This window comes from Crinia signifera, chromosome 1 (assembly GCF_055691185.1).
Source record: "Crinia signifera chromosome 1, ASM5569118v1, whole genome shotgun sequence".
NCBI classification, from domain to species: domain Eukaryota; kingdom Metazoa; phylum Chordata; class Amphibia; order Anura; family Myobatrachidae; genus Crinia; species Crinia signifera.
The window spans coordinates 302755693-302776249 of NC_139217.1; the positions used below are offsets into that span (position 1 = coordinate 302755693).

The following is a 20557-nucleotide window of genomic DNA, read 5'->3' on the forward strand; positions in this document are numbered from 1 at the left end:
TTAAGAAAAATTTAATATTATGAAGTGAAATTTGTGAATCTTGCACAAACTGGCTACTTTGTTTAGCTTATGGCATTGATTGGATCCTATTTTAATGTACCCAAGTGGGGTTTATGTTCATGACCAATACAAAGAACATGACATTGATCTCTTTGGTAGGTTTCAGGCCCCTATTTTTAAAGAGAAAACAGTGTGATCTTTTCTTGATACATAGCAAAATTGTGGATTGATTGATACATTTTTTACATGGTGGAATTGGAAACAGAATTTTGCAGAGAGTGTTTATCTAATTCTTAAGTCATTCTTTTTTCATGCAACAAGGAAGAAGAAATGAAGAACAAATAAGAAAAGAAAGAGTCATGTCAGAAGTGGGATTTGAACCCACGCCTCCAGAGGAGACTGCGACCTGAACACAGCGCCTTAGACCGCTCGGCCATCCTGACATATATCACACTATTTTTTTAAAAAGGGATATAGTACGAAATCCCCTCTCTAACGATACAATGGTCATATTGTAGAAACTATTGATTTAAAGACTGTATCAACTGCTTTTCCATTCATTTTGAAAGTGGTTCTAATGTATAAAGTAGGATTTATTTTCTCTTTTGAGGATTAGAATTCAAATGCCCAGAGTTTGTTTGCTGATGCATTTTCACTCACTGTTGAGTAAAATTTGTGAAGATTGCACAAACTGGCTACTTCATTTAGCTTGTGGGATTCATTGGATTATATTATAATGAACCCAAGTGGGGTTTATTTTCATGACCAATGGCTTAGAAGAGCAGTTTTCTTAAGTTAGAAAAATGCCTCCCAAATTCTTAATTTGGGAGGTATTTTATTTAGCAAAATATAAATCAAGAAGTATGGAGCAGATAATACAAAAAGCATGATATTGATGTCAGTGGTAGCTTTCAAGCCCTTATTTGTACAAAGAATAGTGTGCTATTTTCTTTCTATATAAAAACATAATGGATAGATGCATTTTTGAATGGTGGAAATTGAAACAGAGTTTTGCAGTGGGTGTTAATCTGATTCTTAAGTCATTCTCTTCTCATGCAACAAGGAAGAGGAAATAGTAGAACCAATAAAGAAAGGAAGAACTATGTCAGAAGTGGGATTTGAACCCACGCCTCCAGAGGAGACTGCGACCATAGACCACTCGGCCATCCTGACATATAGCTATCGCACTATTTTTAAGAAAAATTTAATATTATGAAGTGAAATTTGTGAATCTTGCACAAACTGGCTACTTTGTTTAGCTTATGGGATTGATTGGATCCTATTTTAATGTACCCAAGTGGGGTTTATATTCATGACCAATACAAAGAACATGACATTGATCTCTTTGGTAGGTTTCAGGCCCCTATTTTGACAGAGAAAACAGTGTGATCTTTTCTTGATACATAGCAAAATTGTGGATTGATTGATACATTTTTTACATGGTGGAATTGGAAACAGAATTTTGCAGAGAGTGTTCATCTAATTCTTAAGTCATTCTTTTTTCATGCAACAAGGAAGAATAATTGAAGAACAAATAAGAAAAGAAAGAGTCCTGTCAGAAGTGGGATTTGAACGCACGCCTCCAGAGGAGACTGCAACATGAAAGCAGCGCCTTAGACCGCTCGGCCATCCGGACATATATCACACTAACTTTTTAAAAAGTGATATAGTACGAAATCCCCTCTCCAACGATACAATGGTCATATTGTAGAAACTATTGATTTAAAGACTGTATCAATTGCTTTTCCATTCATTTTGAAAGTGGTTCTAATGTATAAAGTAGGATTTATTTTCTCTTTTGAGGATTAGAATTCAAATGCCCAGAGTTTGTTTGCTGATGCATTTTCACTCACTGTTGAGTAAAATTTGTGAAGATTGCACAAACTGGCTACTTCCTTTAGCTTGTGGGATTCATTGGATTCTATTATAATGAACCCAAGTGGGGTTTATTTTCAGGACCAATGGCTTAAAAGAGCAGTTTTCTTAAGTTAGAAAAATGCCTCCCAAATTCTTAATTTGGGAGGTATTTTATTTAGCAAAATATAAATCAAGAAGTATGAAGCAGACAATACAAAAAGCATGATATTGATTTCAGTGGTAGCTTTCAAGCCCTTTTTTGTACAAAGAATAGTGTGCTATTTTCTTTCTATATAACAACATAATGGATTGATGCATTTTTGAATGGTGGAAAATGAAACAGAGTTTTGCAGTGGGTGTTAATCTGATTCTTAAGTCATTCTCTTCTCATGCAACAAGGAAGAGGAAATAGTAGAACCAATGAAGAAACGTAGAACTATGTCAGAAGTGGGATTTGAACCCACGCCTCCAGAGGAGACTGCGACCATAGACCACTCGGCCATCCTGACATATAGCTATCGCACTATTTTTAAGAAAAATTTAATATTATGAAGTGAAATTTGTGAATCTTGCACAAACTGGCTACTTTGTTTAGCTTATGGGATTGATTGGATCCTATTTTAATGTACCCAAGTGGGGTTTATGTTCATGACCAATACAAAGAACATGACATTGATCTCTTTGGTAGGTTTCAGGCCCCTATTTTTAAAGAGAAAACAGTGTGATCTTTTCTTGATACATAGCAAAATTGTGGATTGATTGATACATTTTTTACATGGTGGAATTGGAAACAGAATTTTGCAGAGAGTGTTTATCTAATTCTTAAGTCATTCTTTTTTCATGCAACAAGGAAGAAGAATTGAAGAACAAATAAGAAAAGAAAGAGTCATGTCAGAAGTGGGATTTGAACCCACGCCTCCAGAGGAGACTGCGACATGAACGCAGCGCCTTAGACCGCTCGGCCATCCGGACATATATCACACTAACTTTTTAAAAAGTGATATAGTACGAAATCCCCTCTCCAACGATACAATGGTCATATTGTAGAAACTATTGATTTAAAGACTGTATCAATTGCTTTTCCATTCATTTTGAAAGTGGTTCTAATGTATAAAGTAGCATTTATTTTCTCTTTTGAGGATTAGAATTCAAATGCCCAGAGTTTGTTTGCTGATGCATTTTCACTCACTGTTGAGTAAAATTTGTGAAGATTGCACAAACTGGCTACTTCCTTTAGCTTGTGGGATTCATTGGATTCTATTATAATGAACCCAAGTGGGGTTTATTTTCAGGACCAATGGCTTAGAAGAGCAGTTTTCTTAAGTTAGAAAAATGCCTCCCAAATTCCTAATTTGGGAGGTATTTTATTTAGCAAAATATAAATCAAGAAGTATGAAGCAGACAATACAAAAAGCATGATATTGATGTCAGTGGTAGCTTTCAAGCCCTTTTTTGTACAAAGAATAGTGTGCTATTTTCTTTCTATATAAAAACATAATGGATTGATGCATTTTTGAATGGTGGAAAATGAAACAGAGTTTTGCAGTGGGTGTTAATCTGATTCTTAAGTCATTCTCTTCTCATGCAACAAGGAAGAGGAAATAGTAGAACCAATAAAGAAACGTAGAACTATGTCAGAAGTGGGATTTGAACCCACGCCTCCAGAGGAGACTGCGACCATAGACCACTCGGCCATCCTGACATATAGCTATCGCACTATTTTTAAGAAAAATTTAATATTATGAAGTGAAATTTGTGAATCTTGCACAAACTGGCTACTTTGTTTAGCTTATGGGATTGATTGGATCCTATTTTAATGTACCCAAGTGGGGTTTATGTTCATGACCAATACAAAGAACATGACATTGATCTCTTTGGTAGGTTTCAGGCCCCTATTTTTAAAGAGAAAACAGTGTGATCTTTTCTTGATACATAGCAAAATTGTGGATTGATTGATACATTTTTTACATGGTGGAATTGGAAACAGAATTTTGCAGAGAGTGTTTATCTAATTCTTAAGTCATTCTTTTTTCATGCAACAAGGAAGAAGAATTGAAGAACAAATAAGAAAAGAAAGAGTCATGTCAGAAGTGGGATTTGAACCCACGCCTCCAGAGGAGACTGCGACATGAACGCAGCGCCTTAGACCGCTCGGCCATCCGGACATATATCACCCTAACTTTTTAAAAAGTGATATAGTACGAAATCCCCTCTCCAACGATACAATGGTCATATTGTAGAAACTATTGATTTAAAGACTGTATCAATTGCTTTTCCATTCATTTTGAAAGTGGTTCTAATGTATAAAGTAGGATTTATTTTCTCTTTTAAGGATTAGAATTCAAATGCCCAGAGTTTGTTTGCTGATGCATTTTCACTCACTGTTGAGTAAAATTTGTGAAGATTGCACAAACTGGCTACTTCCTTTAGCTTGTGGGATTCATTGGATTCTATTATAATGAACCCAAGTGGGGTTTATTTTCAGGACCAATGGCTTAGAAGAGCAGTTTTCTTAAGTTAGAAAAATGCCTCCCAAATTCCTAATTTGGGAGGTATTTTATTTAGCAAAATATAAATCAAGAAGTATGAAGCAGACAATACAAAAAGCATGATATTGATGTCAGTGGTAGCTTTCAAGCCCTTTTTTGTACAAAGAATAGTGTGCTATTTTCTTTCTATATAAAAACATAATGGATTGATGCATTTTTGAATGGTGGAAAATGAAACAGAGTTTTGCAGTGGGTGTTAATCTGATTCTTAAGTCATTCTCTTCTCATGCAACAAGGAAGAGGAAATAGTAGAACCAATAAAGAAACGTAGAACTATGTCAGAAGTGGGATTTGAACCTTAGACCGCTCGGCCATCCTGACATATATCACACTATTTTTTTAAAAAGTGATATAGTACGAAATCCCCTCTCTAACGATACAAGGGTCATATTGTAGAAACTATTGATTTAAAGACTGTATCAACTGCTTTTCCATTCATTTTGAAAGTGGTTCTAATGTATAAAGTAGGATTTATTTTCTCTTTTGAGGATTAGAATTCAAATGCCCAGAGTTTGTTTGCTGATGCATTTTCACTCACTGTTGAGTAAAATTTGTGAAGATTGCACAAACTGGCTACTTCATTTAGCTTGTGGGATTCATTGGATTCTATTATAATGAACCCAAGTGGGGTTTATTTTTATGACCAATGGCTTAGAAGAGCAGTTTTCTTAAGTTAGAAAAATGCCTCCCAAATTCTTAATTTGGGAGGTATTTTATTTAGCGAAATATAAATCAAGAAGTATGGAGCAGATAATACAAAAAGCATGATATTGATGTCAGTGGTAGGTTTCAAGCCCTTATTTGTACAAAGAATAGTGTGCTATTTTCTTGCTATATAAAAATATAATGGATTGATGCCTTTTTGAATGGTGGAAATTGAAACAGAGTTTTGCAGTGGGTGTTAATCTGATTCTTAAGTCATTCTCTTCTCATGCAAAAAGGAAAAGGAAATAGTAGAACCAATAAAGAAAGGAAGAACTATGTCAGAAGTGGGATTTGAACCCACGCCTCCAGAGGAGACTGCGACCTGAACGCAGCGCCATAGACCACTCGGCCATCCTGACATATAGCTATCGCACTATTTTTAAGAAAAATGTAATATTATGAAGTGAAATTTGTGAATCTTGCACAAACTGGCTACTTTGTTTAGCTTATGGGATTGATTGGATCCTATTTTAATGTACCCAAGTGGGGTTTATGTTCATGACCAATACAAAGAATATGACATTGATCTCTTTGGTAGGTTTCAGGCCCCTATTTTTAAAGAGAAAACAGTGTGATCTTTTCTTGATACATAGCAAAATTGTGGATTGATTGATACATTTTTTTTTCATGGTGGAATTGGAAACAGAATTTTGCAGAGAGTGTTCATCTAATTCTTAAGTCATTCTGTTTTCATGCAACAAGGAAGAGGAAATAGTAGAACCAATAAAGAAAGGAAGAACTATGTCAGAAGTGGGATTTGAACCCACGCCTCCAGAGGAGACTGCGACCTGAACGCAGCGCCATAGACCACTCGGCCATCCTGACATATACCTATCGCACTATTTTTAAGAAAAAATTTATATTATGAAGTGAAATTTGTGAATCTTGCACAAACTGGCTACTTTGTTTAGCTTATGGGATTGATTGGATCCTATTTTAATGTACCCAAGTGGGGTTTATGTTCATGACCAATACAAAGAACATGACATTGATCTCTTTGGTAGGTTTCAGGCCCCTATTTTTAAAGAGAAAACAGTGTGATCTTTTCTTGATACATAGCAAAATTGTGGATTGATTGATACATTTTTTTCCATGGTGGAATTGGAAACAGAATTTTGCAGAGAGTGTTCATCTAATTCTTAAGTCATTCTTTTTTCATGCAACAAGGAAGAAGAATTGAAGAACAAATAAGAAAAGAAAGAGTCCTGTCAGAAGTGGGATTTGAACCCACCCCTCCAGAGGAGACTGCGACCTGAACGCAGCGCCTTAGACCGCTCGGCCATCCTGACATATATAACACTAATTTTTTAAAAGTGATATAGTACGAAATCCCCTCTCCAACGATACAATGGTCATATTGTAGAAACTACTGATTTAAAGACTGTATCAATTGCTTTTCCATTCATTTTGAAAGTGGTTCTAATGTATAAAGTAGGATTTATTTTCTCTTTTGAGGATTAGAATTCAAATGCCCAGAGTTTGTTTGCTGATGCATTTTCACTCACTGTTGAGTAAAATTTGTGAAGATTGCACAAACTGGCTACTTCCTTTAGCTTGTGGGATTCATTGGATTCTATTATAATGAACCCAAGTGGGGTTTATTTTCATGACCAATGGCTTAGAAGAGCAGTTTTCTTAATTTAGAAAAATGCCTCCCAAAATCTTAATTTGGGAGATATTTTATTTAGCAAAATATAAATCAAGAAGTATGAAGCAGACAATACAAAAAGCATGATATTGATGTCAGTGGTAGCTTTCAAGCCCTTTTTTGTACAAAGAATAGTGTGCTATTTTCTTTCTATATAAAAACATAATGGATTGATGCATTTTTGAATGGTGGAAATTGAAACAGAGTTTTGCAGTGGGTGTTAATCTGATTCTTAAGTCATTCTCTTCTCATGCAACAAGGAAGAGGAAATAGTAGAACCAATAAAGAAAGGAAGAACTATGTCAGAAGTGGGATTTGAACCCACGCGACCTGAACGCAGCGCCATAGACCACTCGGCCATCCTGACATATGCGACCTGAACGCAGCGCCATAGACCACTCGGCCATCCTGACATATAGCTATCGCACTATTTTTAAGAAAAATTTAATATTATGAAGTGAAATTTGTGAATCTTGCACAAACTGGCTACTTTGTTTAGCTTATGGGATTGATTGGATCCTATTTTAATGTACCCAAGTGGGGTTTATGTTCATGACCAATACAAAGAATATGACATTGATCTCTTTGGTAGGTTTCAGGCCCGTATTTTTAAAGAGAAAACAGTGTGATCTTTTCTTGATACATAGCAAAATTGTGGATTGATTGATACATTTTTTTTTCATGGTGGAATTGGAAACAGAATTTTGCAGAGAGTGTTCATCTAATTCTTAAGTCATTCTGTTTTCATGCAACAAGGAAGAGGAAATAGTAGAACCAATAAAGAAAGGAAGAACTATGTCAGAAGTGGGATTTGAACCCACGCCTCCAGAGGAGACTGCGACCTGAACGCAGCGCCATAGACCACTCGGCCATCCTGACATATACCTATCGTACTATTTTTAAGAAAAATTTTATATTATGAAGTGAAATTTGTGAATCTTGCACAAACTGGCTACTTTGTTTAGCTTATGGGATTGATTGGATCCTATTTTAATGTACCCAAGTGGGGTTTATGTTCATGACCAATACAAAGAACATGACATTGATCTCTTTGGTAGGTTTCAGGCCCCTATTTTGACAGAGAAAACAGTGTGATCTTTTCTTGATACATAGCAAAATTGTGGATTGATTGATACATTTTTTTACATGGTGGAATTGGAAACAGAATTTTGCAGATAGTGTTCATCTAATTCTTAAGTCATTCTTTTTTCATGCAACAAGGAAGAAGAATTGAAGAACAAATAAGAAAAGAAAGAGTCATGTCAGAAGTGGGATTTGAACCCACGCCTCCAGAGGAGACTGCGACCTGAACGCAGCGCCTTAGACAGCTCGGCCATCCTGACATATATAACATTAACTTTTTAAAAAGTGATATAGTACGAAATCCCCTCTCTAACGATACAATGGTCATATTGTAGAAACTATTGATTTAAAGACTGTATCAACTGCTTTTCCATTCATTTTGAAAGTGGTTCTAATGTATAAAGTAGGATTTCTTTTCTCTTTTGAGGATTAGAATTCAAATGCCCAGAGTTTGTTTGCTGATGCATTTTCACTCACTGTTGAGTAAAATTTGTGAAGATTGCACAAACTGGCTACTTCATTTTGGTTGTGGGATTCATTGGATTCTATTATAATGAACCCAAGTGGGGTTTATTTTCATGACCAATGGCTTAGAAGAGCAGTTTTCTTAAGTTAGAAAAATGCCTCCCAAATTCTTAATTTGGGAGGTATTTTATTTAGCGAAATATAAATCAAGAAGTATGGAGCAGATAATACAAAAAGCATGATATTGATGTCAGTGGTAGGTTTCAAGCCCTTATTTGTACAAAGAATAGTTTGCTATTTTCTTGCTATATAAAAATATAATGGATTGATGCCTTTTTGAATGGTGGAAATTGAAACAGTTTTGCAGTGGGTGTTAATCTGATTCTTAAGTCATTCTCTTCTCATGCAAAAAGGAAAAGGAAATAGTAGAACCAATAAAGAAAGGAAGAACTATGTCAGAAGTGGGATTTGAACCCACGCCTCCAGAGGAGACTGCGACCAAAGACCACTCGGCCATCCTGACATATAGCTATCGCACTATTTTTAAGAAAAATTTAATATTATGAAGTGAAATTTGTGAATCTTGCACAAACTGGCTACTTTGTTTAGCTTATGGGATTGATTGGATCCTATTTTAATGTACCCAAGTGGGGTTTATGTTCATGACCAATACAAAGAACATGACATTGATCTCTTTGGTAGGTTTCAGGCCCCTATTTTTAAAGAGAAAACAGTGTGATCTTTTCTTGATACATAGCAAAATTGTGGATTGATTGATACATTTTTTACATGGTGGAATTGGAAACAGAATTTTGCAGATAGTGTTCATCTAATTCTTAAGTCATTCTTTTTTCATGCAACAAGGAAGAAGAATTGAAGAACAAATAAGAAAAGAAAGAGTCATGTCAGAAGTGGGATTTGAACCCACGCCTCCAGAGGAGACTGCGACCTGAACGCAGCGCCTTAGACCGCTCGGCCATCCTGACATATATCACACTAACTTTTTAAAAAGTGATATAGTACGAAATCCCCTCTCTAACGATACAATGGTCATATTGTAGAAACTATTGATTTAAAGACTGTATCAATTGCTTTTCCATTCATTTTGAAAGTGGTTCTAATGTATAAAGTAGGATTTATTTTCTCTTTTGAGGATTAGAATTCAAATGCCCAGAGTTTGTTTGCTGATGCATTTTCACTCACTGTTGAGTAAAATTTGTGAAGATTGCACAAACTGGCTACTTCCTTTAGCTTGTGGGATTCATTAGGATTCTATTATAATGAACTCAAGTGGGGTTTATTTTCATGACCAATGGCTTAGAAGAGCAGTTTTCTTAAGTTAGAAAAAGGCCTCCCAAATTCTTAATTTGGGAGGTATTTTATTTAGCAAAATATAAATCAAGAAGTATGAAGCAGACAATACAAAAAGCATGATATTGATGTCAGTGGTAGCTTTCAAGCCCTTTTTTGTACAAAGAATAGTGTGCTATTTTCTTTCTATATAAAAACATAATGGATTGATGCATTTTTGAATGGTGGAAATTGAAACAGAGTTTTGCAGTGGGTGTTAATCTGATTCTTAAGTCATTCTCTTCTCATGCAACAAGGAAGAGGAAATAGAAGAACCAATAAAGAAAGGAAGAACTATGTCAGAAGTGGGATTTGAACCCACGCCTCCAGAGGAGACTGCGACCTGAACGCAGCACCATAGACCACTCGGCCATCCTGACATATAGCTATCGCACTATTTTTAAGAAAAATGTAATATTATGAAGTGAAATTTGAGAATCTTGCACAAACTGGCTACTTTGTTTAGCTTATGGGATTGATTGGATCCTATTTTAATGTACCCAAGTGGGGTTTATGTTCATGACCAATACAAAGAACATGACATTGATCTCTTTGGTAGGTTTCAGGCCCCTATTTTTAAAGAGAAAACAGTGTGATCTTTTCTTGATACATAGCAAAATTGTGGATTGATTGATACATTTTTTTCCATGGTGGAATTGGAAACAGAATTTTGCAGAGAGTGTTCATCTAATTCTTAAGTCATTCTTTTTTCATGCAACAAGGAAGAGGAAATAGTAGAACCAATAAAGAAAGGAAGAACTATGTCAGAAGTGGGATTTGAACCCACGCCTCCAGAGGAGACTGCGACCTGAATGCAGCGCTAACGACCACTCGGCCATCCTGACATATAGCTATCGCACTATTTTTAAGAAAAATTTAATATTATGAAGTGAAATTTGTGAATCTTACACAAACTGGCTACTGAACGCAGCGCCATAGACCACTCGGCCATCCTGACATATAGCTATCGCACTATTTTTAAGAAAAATTTAATATTATGAAGTGAAATTTGTGAATCTTGCACAAACTGGCTACTTTGTTTAGCTTATGGGATTGATTGGATCCTATTTTAATGTACCCAAGTGGGGTTTATGTTCATGACCAATACAAAGAACATGACATTGATCTCTTTGGTAGGTTTCAGGCCCCTATTTTTAAAGAGAAAACAGTGTGATCTTTTCTTGATACATAGCAAAATTGTGGATTGATTGATACATTTTTTTCCATGGTGGAATTGGAAACAGAATTTTGCAGAGAGTGTTCATCTAATTCTTAAGTCATTCTTTTTTCATGCAACAAGGAAGAAGAATTGAAGAACAAATAGGAAAAGAAAGAGTCCTGTCAGAAGTGGGATTTGAACCCACGCCTCCAGAGGAGACTGCAAGCTGAACGCAGCGCCTTAGACCACTCGGCCATCCGGACATATATCACACTAATTTTTTAAAAGTGATATAGTACGAAATCCCCTCTCCAACGATACAATGGTCATATTGTAGAAACTATTGATTTAAAGACTGTATCAATTGCTTTTCCATTCATTTTGAAAGTGGTTCTAATGTATAAAGTAGGATTTATTTTCTCTTTTGAGGATTAGAATTCAAATGCCCAGAGTTTGTTTGCTGATGCATTTTCACTCACTGTTGAGTAAAATTTGTGAAGATTGCACAAACTGGCTACTTCCTTTAGCTTGTGGGATTCATTGGATTCTATTATAATGAACCCAAGTGGGGTTTATTTTCATGACCAATGGCTAAGGCTTAGAAGAGCAGTTTTCTTAAGTTAGAAAAAGGCCTCCCAAATTCTTAATTTGGGAGGTATTTTATTTAGCAAAATATAAATCAAGAAGTATGGAGCAGACAATACAAAAAGCATGATATTGATGTCAGTGGTAGCTTTCAAGCCCTTTTTTGTACAAAGAATAGTGTGCTATTTTCTTTCTATATAAAAACATAATGGATTGATGCATTTTTGAATGGTGGAAATTGAAACAGAGTTTTGCAGTGGGTGTTAATCTGATTCATAAGTCATTGTCTTCTCATGCAACAAGGAAGAGGAAATAGTAGAACCAATAAAGAAAGGTAGAACTATGTCAGAAGTGGGATTTGAACCCACGCCTCCAGAGGAGACTGCGACCTGAACGCAGCGCCTTAGACCACTCGGCCATCCTGACATATATCACACTAACTTTTTAAAAAGTGATATAGTACGAAATCCCCTCTCTAACGATACAATGGTCATATTGTAGAAACTATTGATTTAAAGACTGTATCAATTGCTTTTCCATTCATTTTGAAAGTGGTTCTAATGTATAAAGTAGGATTTATTTTCTCTTTTGAGGATTAGAATTCAAATGCCCAGAGTTTGTTTGCTGATGCATTTTCACTCACTGTTGAGTAAAATTTGTGAAGATTGCACAAACTGGCTACTTCCTTTAGCTTGTGGGATTCATTGGATTCTATTATAATGAACCCAAGTGGGGTTTATTTTCATGACCAATGGCTTAGAAGAGCAGTTTTCTTAAGTTAAAAAAGTGCCTCCCAAATTCTTAATTTGGGAGGTATTTTATTTAGCAAAATATAAATCAAGAAGTATGAAGCAGACAATACAAAAAGCATGATATTGATGTCAGTGGTAGCTTTCAAGCCCTTTTTTGTACAAAGAATAGTGTGCTATTTTCTTTCTATATAAAAACATAATGGATTGATGCATTTTTGAATGGTGGAAATTGAAACAGAGTTTTGCAGTGGGTGTTAATCTGATTCTTAAGTCATTCTCTTCTCATGCAACAAGGAAGAGAAAATAGTAGAACCGATAAAGAAAGGAAGAACTATGTCAGAAGAGGGATTTGAACCCACGCCTCCAGAGGAGACTGCGACCTGAACGCAGCGCCATAGACCACTCGGCCATCCTGACATATAGCTATCGCACTATTTTTAAGAAAAATTTAATATTATGAAGTGAAATTTGTGAATCTTGCACAAACTGGCTACTTTGTTTAGCTTATGGGATTGATTGGATCCTATTTTAATGTACCCAAGTGGGGTTTATGTTCATGACCAATACAAAGAACATGACATTGATCTCTTTGGTAGGTTTCAGGCCCCTATTTTTAAAGAGAAAACAGTGTGATCTTTTCTTGATACATAGCAAAATTGTGGATTGATTGATACATTTTTTTCCATGGTGGAATTGGAAACAGAATTTTGCAGAGAGTGTTCATCTAATTCTTAAGTCATTCTTTTTTCATGCAAAAAGGAAGAAGAATTGAAGAACAAATAGGAAAAGAAAGAGTCCTGTCAGAAGTGGGATTTGAACCCACGCCTCCAGAGGAGACTGCAACCTGAACGCAGCGCCTTAGACAGCTCGGCCATCCTGACATATATTGCACTAATTTTTTTAAAGTGATATAGTACGAAATCCCCTCTCCAAAGATACAATGGTCATATTGTAGAAACTATTGATTTAAAGACTGTATCAATTGCTTTTCCATTCATTTTGAAAGTGGTTCTAATGTATAAAGTAGGATTTATTTTCTCTTTTGAGGATTAGAATTCAAATGCCCAGAGTTTGTTTGCTGATGCATTTTCACTCACTGTTGAGTAAAATTTGTGAAGATTGCACAAACTGGCTACTTCCTTTAGATTGTGGGATTCATTGGATTCTATTATAATGAACCCAAGTGGGGTTTATTTTCATGACCAATGGCTTAGAAGAGCAGTTTTCTTAAGTTAGAAAAAGGCCTCCCAAATTCTTAATTTGGGAGGTATTTTATTTAGCAAAATATAAATCAAGAAGTATGGAGCAGACAATACAAAAAGCATGATATTGATGTCAGTGGTAGCTTTCAAGCCCTTTTTTGTACAAAGAATAGTGTGCTATTTTCTTTCTATATAAAAACATAATGGATTGATGCATTTTTGAATGGTGGAAATTGAAACAGAGTTTTGCAGTGGGTGTTAATCTCATTCTTAAGTCATTGTCTTCTCATGCAACAAGGAAGAGGAAATAGTAGAACCAATAAAGAAAGGAAGAACTATGTCAGAAGTAGGATTTGAACCCACGCCTCCAGAGGAGACTGCGACCTGAACGCAGCGCCTTAGACCGCTCGGCCATCCTGACATATATCACACTAACTTTTTAAAAAGTGATATAGTACGAAATCCCCTCTCTAATGATACAATGGTCATATTGTAGAAACTATTGATTTAAAGACTGTATCAATTGCTTTTCCATTCATTTTGAAAGTGGTTCTAATGTATAAAGTAGGATTTATTTTCTCTTTTGAGGATTAGAATTCAAATGCCCAGAGTTTGTTTGCTGATGCATTTTCACTCACTGTTGAGTAAAATTTGTGAAGATTGCACAAACTGGCTACTTCCTTTAGCTTGTGGGATTCATTGGATTCTATTATAATGAACCCAAGTGGGGTTTATTTTCATGACCAATGGCTTAGAAGAGCAGTTTTCTTAAGTTAGAAAAATGCCTCCCAAATTCTTAATTTGGGAGGTATTTTATTTAGCAAAATATAAATCAAGAAGTATGGAGCAGACAATACAAAAAGCATGATATTGATGTCAGTGGTAGCTTTCAAGCCCTTTTTTGTACAAAGAATAGTGTGCTATTTTCTTTCTATATAAAAACATAATGGATTGATGCATTTTTGAATGGTGGAAATTGAAACAGAGTTTTGCAGTGGGTGTTAATCTCATTCTTAAGTCATTGTCTTCTCATGCAACAAGGAAGAGGAAATAGTAGAACCAATAAAGAAAGGAAGAACTATGTCAGAAGTGGGATTTGAACCCACGCCTCCAGAGGAGACTGCGACCTGAACGCAGCGCCTTAGACCGCTCGGCCATCCTGACATATATCACACTAACTTTTTAAAAAGTGATATAGTACGAAATCCCCTCTCTAATGATACAATGGTCATATTGTAGAAACTATTGATTTAAAGACTGTATCAATTGCTTTTCCATTCATTTTGAAAGTGGTTCTAATGTATAAAGTAGGATTTATTTTCTCTTTTGAGGATTAGAATTCAAATGCCCAGAGTTTGTTTGCTGATGCATTTTCACTCACTGTTGAGTAAAATTTGTGAAGATTGCACAAACTGGCTACTTCCTTTAGCTTGTGGGATTCATTGGATTCTATTATAATGAACCCAAGTGGGGTTTATTTTCATGACCAATGGCTTAGAAGAGCAGTTTTCTTAAGTTAGAAAAATGCCTCCCAAATTCTTAATTTGGGAGGTATTTTATTTAGCAAAATATAAATCAAGAAGTATGAAGCAGACAATACAAAAAGCATGATATTGATGTCAGTGGTAGCTTTCAAGCCCTTTTTTGTACAAAGAATAGTGTGCTATTTTCTTTCTATATAAAAACATAATGGATTGATGCATTTTTGAATGGTGGAAATTGAAACAGAGTTTTGCAGTGGGTGTTAATCTGATTCTTAAGTCATTCTCTTCTCATGCAACAAGGAAGAGGAAATAGTAGAACCAATAAAGAAAGGAAGAACTATGTCAGAAGTGTGATTTGAACCCACGCCTCCAGAGGAGACTGCGACCTGAACGCAGCACCATAGACCACTCGGCCATCCTGACATATAGCTATCGCACTATTTTTAAGAAAAATTTAATATTATGAAGTGAAATTTGTGAATCTTGCACAAACTGGCTACTTTGTTTAGCTTATGGGATTGATTGGATCCTATTTTAATGTACCCAAGTGGGGTTTATGTTCATGACCAATACAAAGAACATGACATTGATCTCTTTGGTAGGTTTCAGGCCCCTATTTTTAAAGAGAAAACAGTGTGATCTTTTCTTGATACATAGCAAAATTGTGGATTGATTGATACATTTTTTTCCATGGTGGAATTGGAAACAGAATTTTGCAGAGAGTGTTCATCTAATTCTTAAGTCATTCTTTTTTCATGCAACAAGGAAGAGAAAATAGTAGAACCAATAAAGAAAGGAAGAACTATGTCAGAAGTGGGATTGGAACCCACGCCTCCAGAGGAGACTGCGACCTGAACGCAGCACCATAGACCACTCGGCCATCCTGACATATACCTATCGCACTATTTTTAAGAAAAATTTTATATTATGAAGTGAAATTTGTGAATCTTGCACAAACTGGCTATTTTGTTTAGCTTATGGGATTGATTGGATCCTATTTTAATGTACCCAAGTGGGGTTTATGTTCATGACCAATACAAAGAACATGACATTGATCTCTTTGGTAGGTTTCAGGCCCCTATTTTGACAGAGAAAACAGTGTGATCTTTTCTTGATACATAGCAAAATTGTGGATTGATTGATACATTTTTTACATGGTGGAATTGGAAACAGAATTTTGCAGATAGTGTTCATCTAATTCTTAAGTCATTCTTTTTTCATGCAACAAGGAAGAAGAATTGAAGAACAAATAAGAAAAGAAAGAGTCATGTCAGAAGTGGGATTTGAACCCACGCCTCCAGAGGAGACTGCGACCTGAACGCAGCGCCTTAGACCGCTCGGCCATCCTGACATATATCACACTAACTTTTTAAAAAGTGATATAGTACGAAATCCCCTCTCTAACGATACAATGGTCATATTGTAGAAACTATTGATTTAAAGACTGTATCAATTGCTTTTCCATTCATTTTGAAAGTGGTTCTAATGTATAAAGTAGGATTTATTTTCTCTTTTGAGGATTAGAATTCAAATGCCCAGAGTTTGTTTGCTGATGCATTTTCACTCACTGTTGAGTAAAATTTGTGAAGATTGCACAAACTGGCTACTTCCTTTAGCTTGTGGGATTCATTGGATTCTATTATAATGAACCCAAGTGGGGTTTATTTTCATGACCAATGGCTTAGAAGAGCAGTTTTCTTAAGTTAGAAAAATGCCTCCCAAATTCTTAATTTGGGAGGTATTTTATTTAGCAAAATATAAATCAAGAAGTATGAAGCAGACAATACAAAAAGCATGATATTGATGTCAGTGGTAGCTTTCAAGACCTTTTTTGTACAAAGAATAGTGTGCTATTTTCTTGCTATATAAAAATATAATGGATTGATGCCTTTTTGAATGGTAGAAATTGAAACAGAGTTTTGCAGTGGGTGTTAATCTGATTCTTAAGTCATTCTCTTCTCATGCAAAGAGGAAAAGGAAATAGTAGAACCAATAAAGAAAGGAAGAACTATGTCAGAAGTGGGATTTGAACCCACGCCTCCAGAGGAGACTGCGACCATAGACCACTCGGCCATCCTGACATATAGCTATCGCACTATTTTTAAGAAAAATTTAATATTATGAAGTGAAATTTGTGAATCTTGCACAAACTGGCTACTTTGTTTAGCTTATGGGATTGATTGGATCCTATTTTAATGTACCCAAGTGGGGTTTATGTTCATGACCAATACAAAGAACATGACAATGATCTCTTTGGTAGGTTTCAGGCCCCTATTTTTAAAGAGAAAACAGTGTGATCTTTTCTTGATACATAGCAAAATTGTGGATTGATTGATACATTTTTTACATGGTGGAATTGGAAACAGAATTTTGCAGAGAGTGTTCATCTAATTCTTAAGTCATTCTTTTTTCATGCAACAAGGAAGAAGAATTGAAGAACAAATAAGAAAAGAAAGAGTCTTGTCAGAAGTGGGATTTGAACCCACGCCTCCAGAGGAGACTGCGACCTGAACGCAGCGCCTTAGACCGATCGGCCATCCTGACATATATCACACTAATTTTTAAAAGTGATATAGTACGAAATCCCCTCTCCAACGATACAATGGTCATATTGTAGAAACTATTGATTTAAAGACTGTATCAATTGCTTTTCCATTCATTTTGAAAGTGGTTCTAATGTATAAAGTAGGATTTATTTTCTCTTTTGAGGATTAGAATTCAAATGCCCAGAGTTTGTTTGCTGATGCATTTTCACTCACTGTTGAGTAAAATTTGTGAAGATTGCACAAACTGGCTACTTCCTTTAGCTTGTGGGATTCATTGGATTCTATTATAATGAACCCAAGTGGGGTTTATTTTCATGACCAATGGCTTAGAAGAGCAGTTTTCTTAAGTTAGAAAAATGCCTCCCAAATTCTTAATTTGGGAGGTATTTTATTTAGCAAAATATAAATCAAGAAGTATGAAGCAGACAATACAAAAAGCATGATATTGATGTCAGTGGTAGCTTTCAAGCCCTTATTTGTACAAAGAATAGTGTGCTATTTTCTTTCTATATAAAAACATAATGGATTGATGCATTTTTGAATGGTGGAAATTGAAACAGAGTTTTGCAGTGGGTGTTAATCTGATTCTTAAGTCATTCTCTTCTCATGCAACAAGGAAGAGGAAATAGTAGAACCAATAAAGAAAGGAAGAACTATGTCAGAAGTGGGATTTGAACCCACGCCTCCAGAGGAGACTGCGACCTGAACGCAGCGCCATAGACCACTCGGCCATCCTGACATATACCTATCGCACTATTTTTAAGAAAAATTTAATATTATGAAGTGAAATTTGTGAATCTTACACAAACTGGCTACTTTGTTTAGCTTATGGGATTGATTGGATCCTATTTTAATGTACCCAAGTGGGGTTTATGTTCATGACCAATACAAAGAACATGACATTGATCTCTTTGGTAGGTTTCAGGCCCCTATTTTGACAGAGAAAACAGTGTGATCTTTTCTTGATACATAGCAAAATTGTGGATTGATTGATACATTTTTTACATGGTGGAATTGGAAACAGAATTTTGCAGAGAGTGTTCATCTAATTCTTAAGTCATTCTTTTTTCATGCAACAAGGAAGAAGAATTGAAGAACAAATAAGAAACGAAAGAGTCATGTCAGAAGTGGGATTTGAACGCACGCCTCCAGAGGAGACTGCGATCTGAACGCAGCGCCTTAGACCGCTCGGCCATCCTGACATATATCACACTAACTTTTTAAAAAGTGATATAGTACGAAATCCCCTCTCTAACGATACAATGGTCATATTGTAGAAACTATTGATTTAAAGACTGTATCAACTGCTTTTCCATTCATTTTGAAAGTGGTTCTAATGTATAAAGTAGGATTTATTTTCTCTTTTGAGGATTAGAATTCAAATGCCCAGAGTTTGTTTGCTGATGCATTTTCACTCACTGTTGAGTAAAATTTGTGAAGATTGCACAAACTGGCTACTTCATTTAGCTTGTGGGATTCATTGGATTCTATTATAATGAACCCAAGTGGGGTTTATTTTCATGAAAAATGGCTTAGAAGAGCAGTTTTCTTAAGTTAGAAAAATGCCTCCCAAATTCTTAATTTGGGAGGTATTTTATTTAGCGAAATATAAATCAAGAAGTATGGAGCAGATAATACAAAAAGCATGATATTGATGTCAGTGGTAGGTTTCAAGCCCTTATTTGTACAAAGAATAGTGTGCTATTTTCTTGCTATATAAAAATATAATGGATTGATGCCTTTTTGAATGGTGGAAATTGAAACAGAGTTTTGCAGTGGGTGTTAATCTGATTCTTAAGTCATTCTCTTCTCATGCAAAAAGGAAAAGGAAATAGTAGAACCAATAAAGAAAGGAAGAACTATGTCAGAAGTGGGATTTGAACCCACGCCTCCAGAGGAGACTGCGACCAAAGACCACTCGGCCATCCTGACATATAGCTATCGCACTATTTTTAAGAAAAATTTAATATTATGAAGTGAAATTTGTGAATCTTGCACAAACTGGCTTCTTTGTTTAGCTTATGGGATTGATTGGATCCTATTTTAATGTACCCAAGTGGGGTTTATGTTCATGACCAATACAAAGAACATGACATTGATCTCTTTGGTAGGTTTCAGGCCCCTATTTTTAAATAGAAAACCGTGTGATCTTTTCTTGATACATAGCAAAATTGTGGATTGATTGATACATTTTTTACATGGTGGAATTGGAAACAGAATTTTGCAGAGAGTGTTCATCTAATTCTTAAGTCATTCTTTTTTCATGCAACAAGGAAGAGGAATTGAAGAACAAATAAGAAAAGAAAGAGTCCTGTCAGAAGTGGGATTTGAACCCACGCCTCCAGAGGAGACTGCGACCTGAACGCAGCGCCTTAGACCGCTCGGCCATCCTGACATATTTCACACTAATTTTTTTAAAAGTGATATAGTACGAAATCCCCTCTCCAACGATACAATGGTCATATTGTAGAAACTATTGATTTAAAGACTGTATCAATTGCTTTTCCATTCATTTTGAAAGTGGTTCTAATGTATAAAGTAGGATTTATTTTCTCTTTTGAGGATTAGAATTCAAATGCCCAGAGTTTGTTTGCTGATGCATTTTCACTCACTGTTGAGTAAAATTTGTGAAGATTGCACAAACTGGCTACTTCCTTTAGCTTGTGGGATTCATTGGATTCTATTATAATGAACCCAAGTGGGGTTTATTTTCATGACCAATGGCTTAGAAGAGCAGTTTTCTTAAGTTAGAAAAAGGCCTCCCAAATTCTTAATTTGGGAGGTATTTTTTTTTTTTTTTTTTTTTTAATTAAGTTTTATTTAATCACACAAATTACATGGTTAAAGTATATCCATTACATCATTATTATATTTTCACATTTGATAGACTTTACAATAAGAAGATAGCCCATTACCCCCACCCTCCCCCTGCCCTAAAAGAGACGAAGACAAAGAGAACAAAAAAAAAAAAGATGGGTCGGCCACACCTTATTCATATGTCAACATAACATCAAGCTGCATAGTACATAAAAGACTAAAAAATAAATACTTGTTATTACACGATGGGGTATAAGTCAACATATAGGGCCCATGAGAGGTCACTCCCAGATATATCCAACTGCCGCACTTCAAATCCAGACTACAATAATCCTGTCCTACACAGAGAAAGTAA

The 20557-nt window shown here is 35.5% G+C and overlaps 23 non-coding genes across 23 annotated transcripts; all 23 read right to left on the bottom strand.

The window, feature by feature from the left end:
* Positions 1-360: 360 nt before the first annotated feature.
* TRNAL-CAG (transfer RNA leucine (anticodon CAG)) lies at positions 361-443 on the bottom strand. Its single transcript has one exon. It is a non-coding gene; the product is annotated as a tRNA-Leu (tRNA).
* A 2303-nt stretch (positions 444-2746) lies between these two features.
* TRNAM-CAU (transfer RNA methionine (anticodon CAU)) lies at positions 2747-2829 on the bottom strand. Its single transcript has one exon. It is a non-coding gene; the product is annotated as a tRNA-Met (tRNA).
* A 1110-nt stretch (positions 2830-3939) lies between these two features.
* On the bottom strand, positions 3940-4022 carry TRNAM-CAU (transfer RNA methionine (anticodon CAU)). The gene has a single exon. It is a non-coding gene; the product is annotated as a tRNA-Met (tRNA).
* A 1365-nt stretch (positions 4023-5387) lies between these two features.
* TRNAL-CAG (transfer RNA leucine (anticodon CAG)) lies at positions 5388-5470 on the bottom strand. Its single transcript has one exon. It is a non-coding gene; the product is annotated as a tRNA-Leu (tRNA).
* Positions 5471-5853: 383 nt separating this feature from the next.
* TRNAL-CAG (transfer RNA leucine (anticodon CAG)) lies at positions 5854-5936 on the bottom strand. The gene has a single exon. It is a non-coding gene; the product is annotated as a tRNA-Leu (tRNA).
* Positions 5937-6317: 381 nt separating this feature from the next.
* Positions 6318-6400, bottom strand: TRNAL-CAG (transfer RNA leucine (anticodon CAG)). Its single transcript has one exon. It is a non-coding gene; the product is annotated as a tRNA-Leu (tRNA).
* A 1155-nt stretch (positions 6401-7555) lies between these two features.
* Positions 7556-7638, bottom strand: TRNAL-CAG (transfer RNA leucine (anticodon CAG)). The gene has a single exon. It is a non-coding gene; the product is annotated as a tRNA-Leu (tRNA).
* A 381-nt stretch (positions 7639-8019) lies between these two features.
* TRNAL-CAG (transfer RNA leucine (anticodon CAG)) lies at positions 8020-8102 on the bottom strand. The gene has a single exon. It is a non-coding gene; the product is annotated as a tRNA-Leu (tRNA).
* Positions 8103-9210: 1108 nt separating this feature from the next.
* TRNAL-CAG (transfer RNA leucine (anticodon CAG)) lies at positions 9211-9293 on the bottom strand. The gene has a single exon. It is a non-coding gene; the product is annotated as a tRNA-Leu (tRNA).
* Positions 9294-9954: 661 nt separating this feature from the next.
* TRNAL-CAG (transfer RNA leucine (anticodon CAG)) lies at positions 9955-10037 on the bottom strand. Its single transcript has one exon. It is a non-coding gene; the product is annotated as a tRNA-Leu (tRNA).
* A 959-nt stretch (positions 10038-10996) lies between these two features.
* TRNAL-CAG (transfer RNA leucine (anticodon CAG)) lies at positions 10997-11079 on the bottom strand. Its single transcript has one exon. It is a non-coding gene; the product is annotated as a tRNA-Leu (tRNA).
* Positions 11080-11744: 665 nt separating this feature from the next.
* Positions 11745-11827, bottom strand: TRNAL-CAG (transfer RNA leucine (anticodon CAG)). The gene has a single exon. It is a non-coding gene; the product is annotated as a tRNA-Leu (tRNA).
* A 660-nt stretch (positions 11828-12487) lies between these two features.
* On the bottom strand, positions 12488-12570 carry TRNAL-CAG (transfer RNA leucine (anticodon CAG)). Its single transcript has one exon. It is a non-coding gene; the product is annotated as a tRNA-Leu (tRNA).
* A 381-nt stretch (positions 12571-12951) lies between these two features.
* TRNAL-CAG (transfer RNA leucine (anticodon CAG)) lies at positions 12952-13034 on the bottom strand. Its single transcript has one exon. It is a non-coding gene; the product is annotated as a tRNA-Leu (tRNA).
* Positions 13035-13693: 659 nt separating this feature from the next.
* On the bottom strand, positions 13694-13776 carry TRNAL-CAG (transfer RNA leucine (anticodon CAG)). Its single transcript has one exon. It is a non-coding gene; the product is annotated as a tRNA-Leu (tRNA).
* A 660-nt stretch (positions 13777-14436) lies between these two features.
* Positions 14437-14519, bottom strand: TRNAL-CAG (transfer RNA leucine (anticodon CAG)). Its single transcript has one exon. It is a non-coding gene; the product is annotated as a tRNA-Leu (tRNA).
* Positions 14520-15179: 660 nt separating this feature from the next.
* Positions 15180-15262, bottom strand: TRNAL-CAG (transfer RNA leucine (anticodon CAG)). The gene has a single exon. It is a non-coding gene; the product is annotated as a tRNA-Leu (tRNA).
* A 382-nt stretch (positions 15263-15644) lies between these two features.
* TRNAL-CAG (transfer RNA leucine (anticodon CAG)) lies at positions 15645-15727 on the bottom strand. Its single transcript has one exon. It is a non-coding gene; the product is annotated as a tRNA-Leu (tRNA).
* Positions 15728-16107: 380 nt separating this feature from the next.
* Positions 16108-16190, bottom strand: TRNAL-CAG (transfer RNA leucine (anticodon CAG)). The gene has a single exon. It is a non-coding gene; the product is annotated as a tRNA-Leu (tRNA).
* Positions 16191-17300: 1110 nt separating this feature from the next.
* Positions 17301-17383, bottom strand: TRNAL-CAG (transfer RNA leucine (anticodon CAG)). Its single transcript has one exon. It is a non-coding gene; the product is annotated as a tRNA-Leu (tRNA).
* Positions 17384-18041: 658 nt separating this feature from the next.
* TRNAL-CAG (transfer RNA leucine (anticodon CAG)) lies at positions 18042-18124 on the bottom strand. Its single transcript has one exon. It is a non-coding gene; the product is annotated as a tRNA-Leu (tRNA).
* A 380-nt stretch (positions 18125-18504) lies between these two features.
* TRNAL-CAG (transfer RNA leucine (anticodon CAG)) lies at positions 18505-18587 on the bottom strand. The gene has a single exon. It is a non-coding gene; the product is annotated as a tRNA-Leu (tRNA).
* Positions 18588-19697: 1110 nt separating this feature from the next.
* TRNAL-CAG (transfer RNA leucine (anticodon CAG)) lies at positions 19698-19780 on the bottom strand. The gene has a single exon. It is a non-coding gene; the product is annotated as a tRNA-Leu (tRNA).
* Positions 19781-20557: the final 777 nt, after the last annotated feature.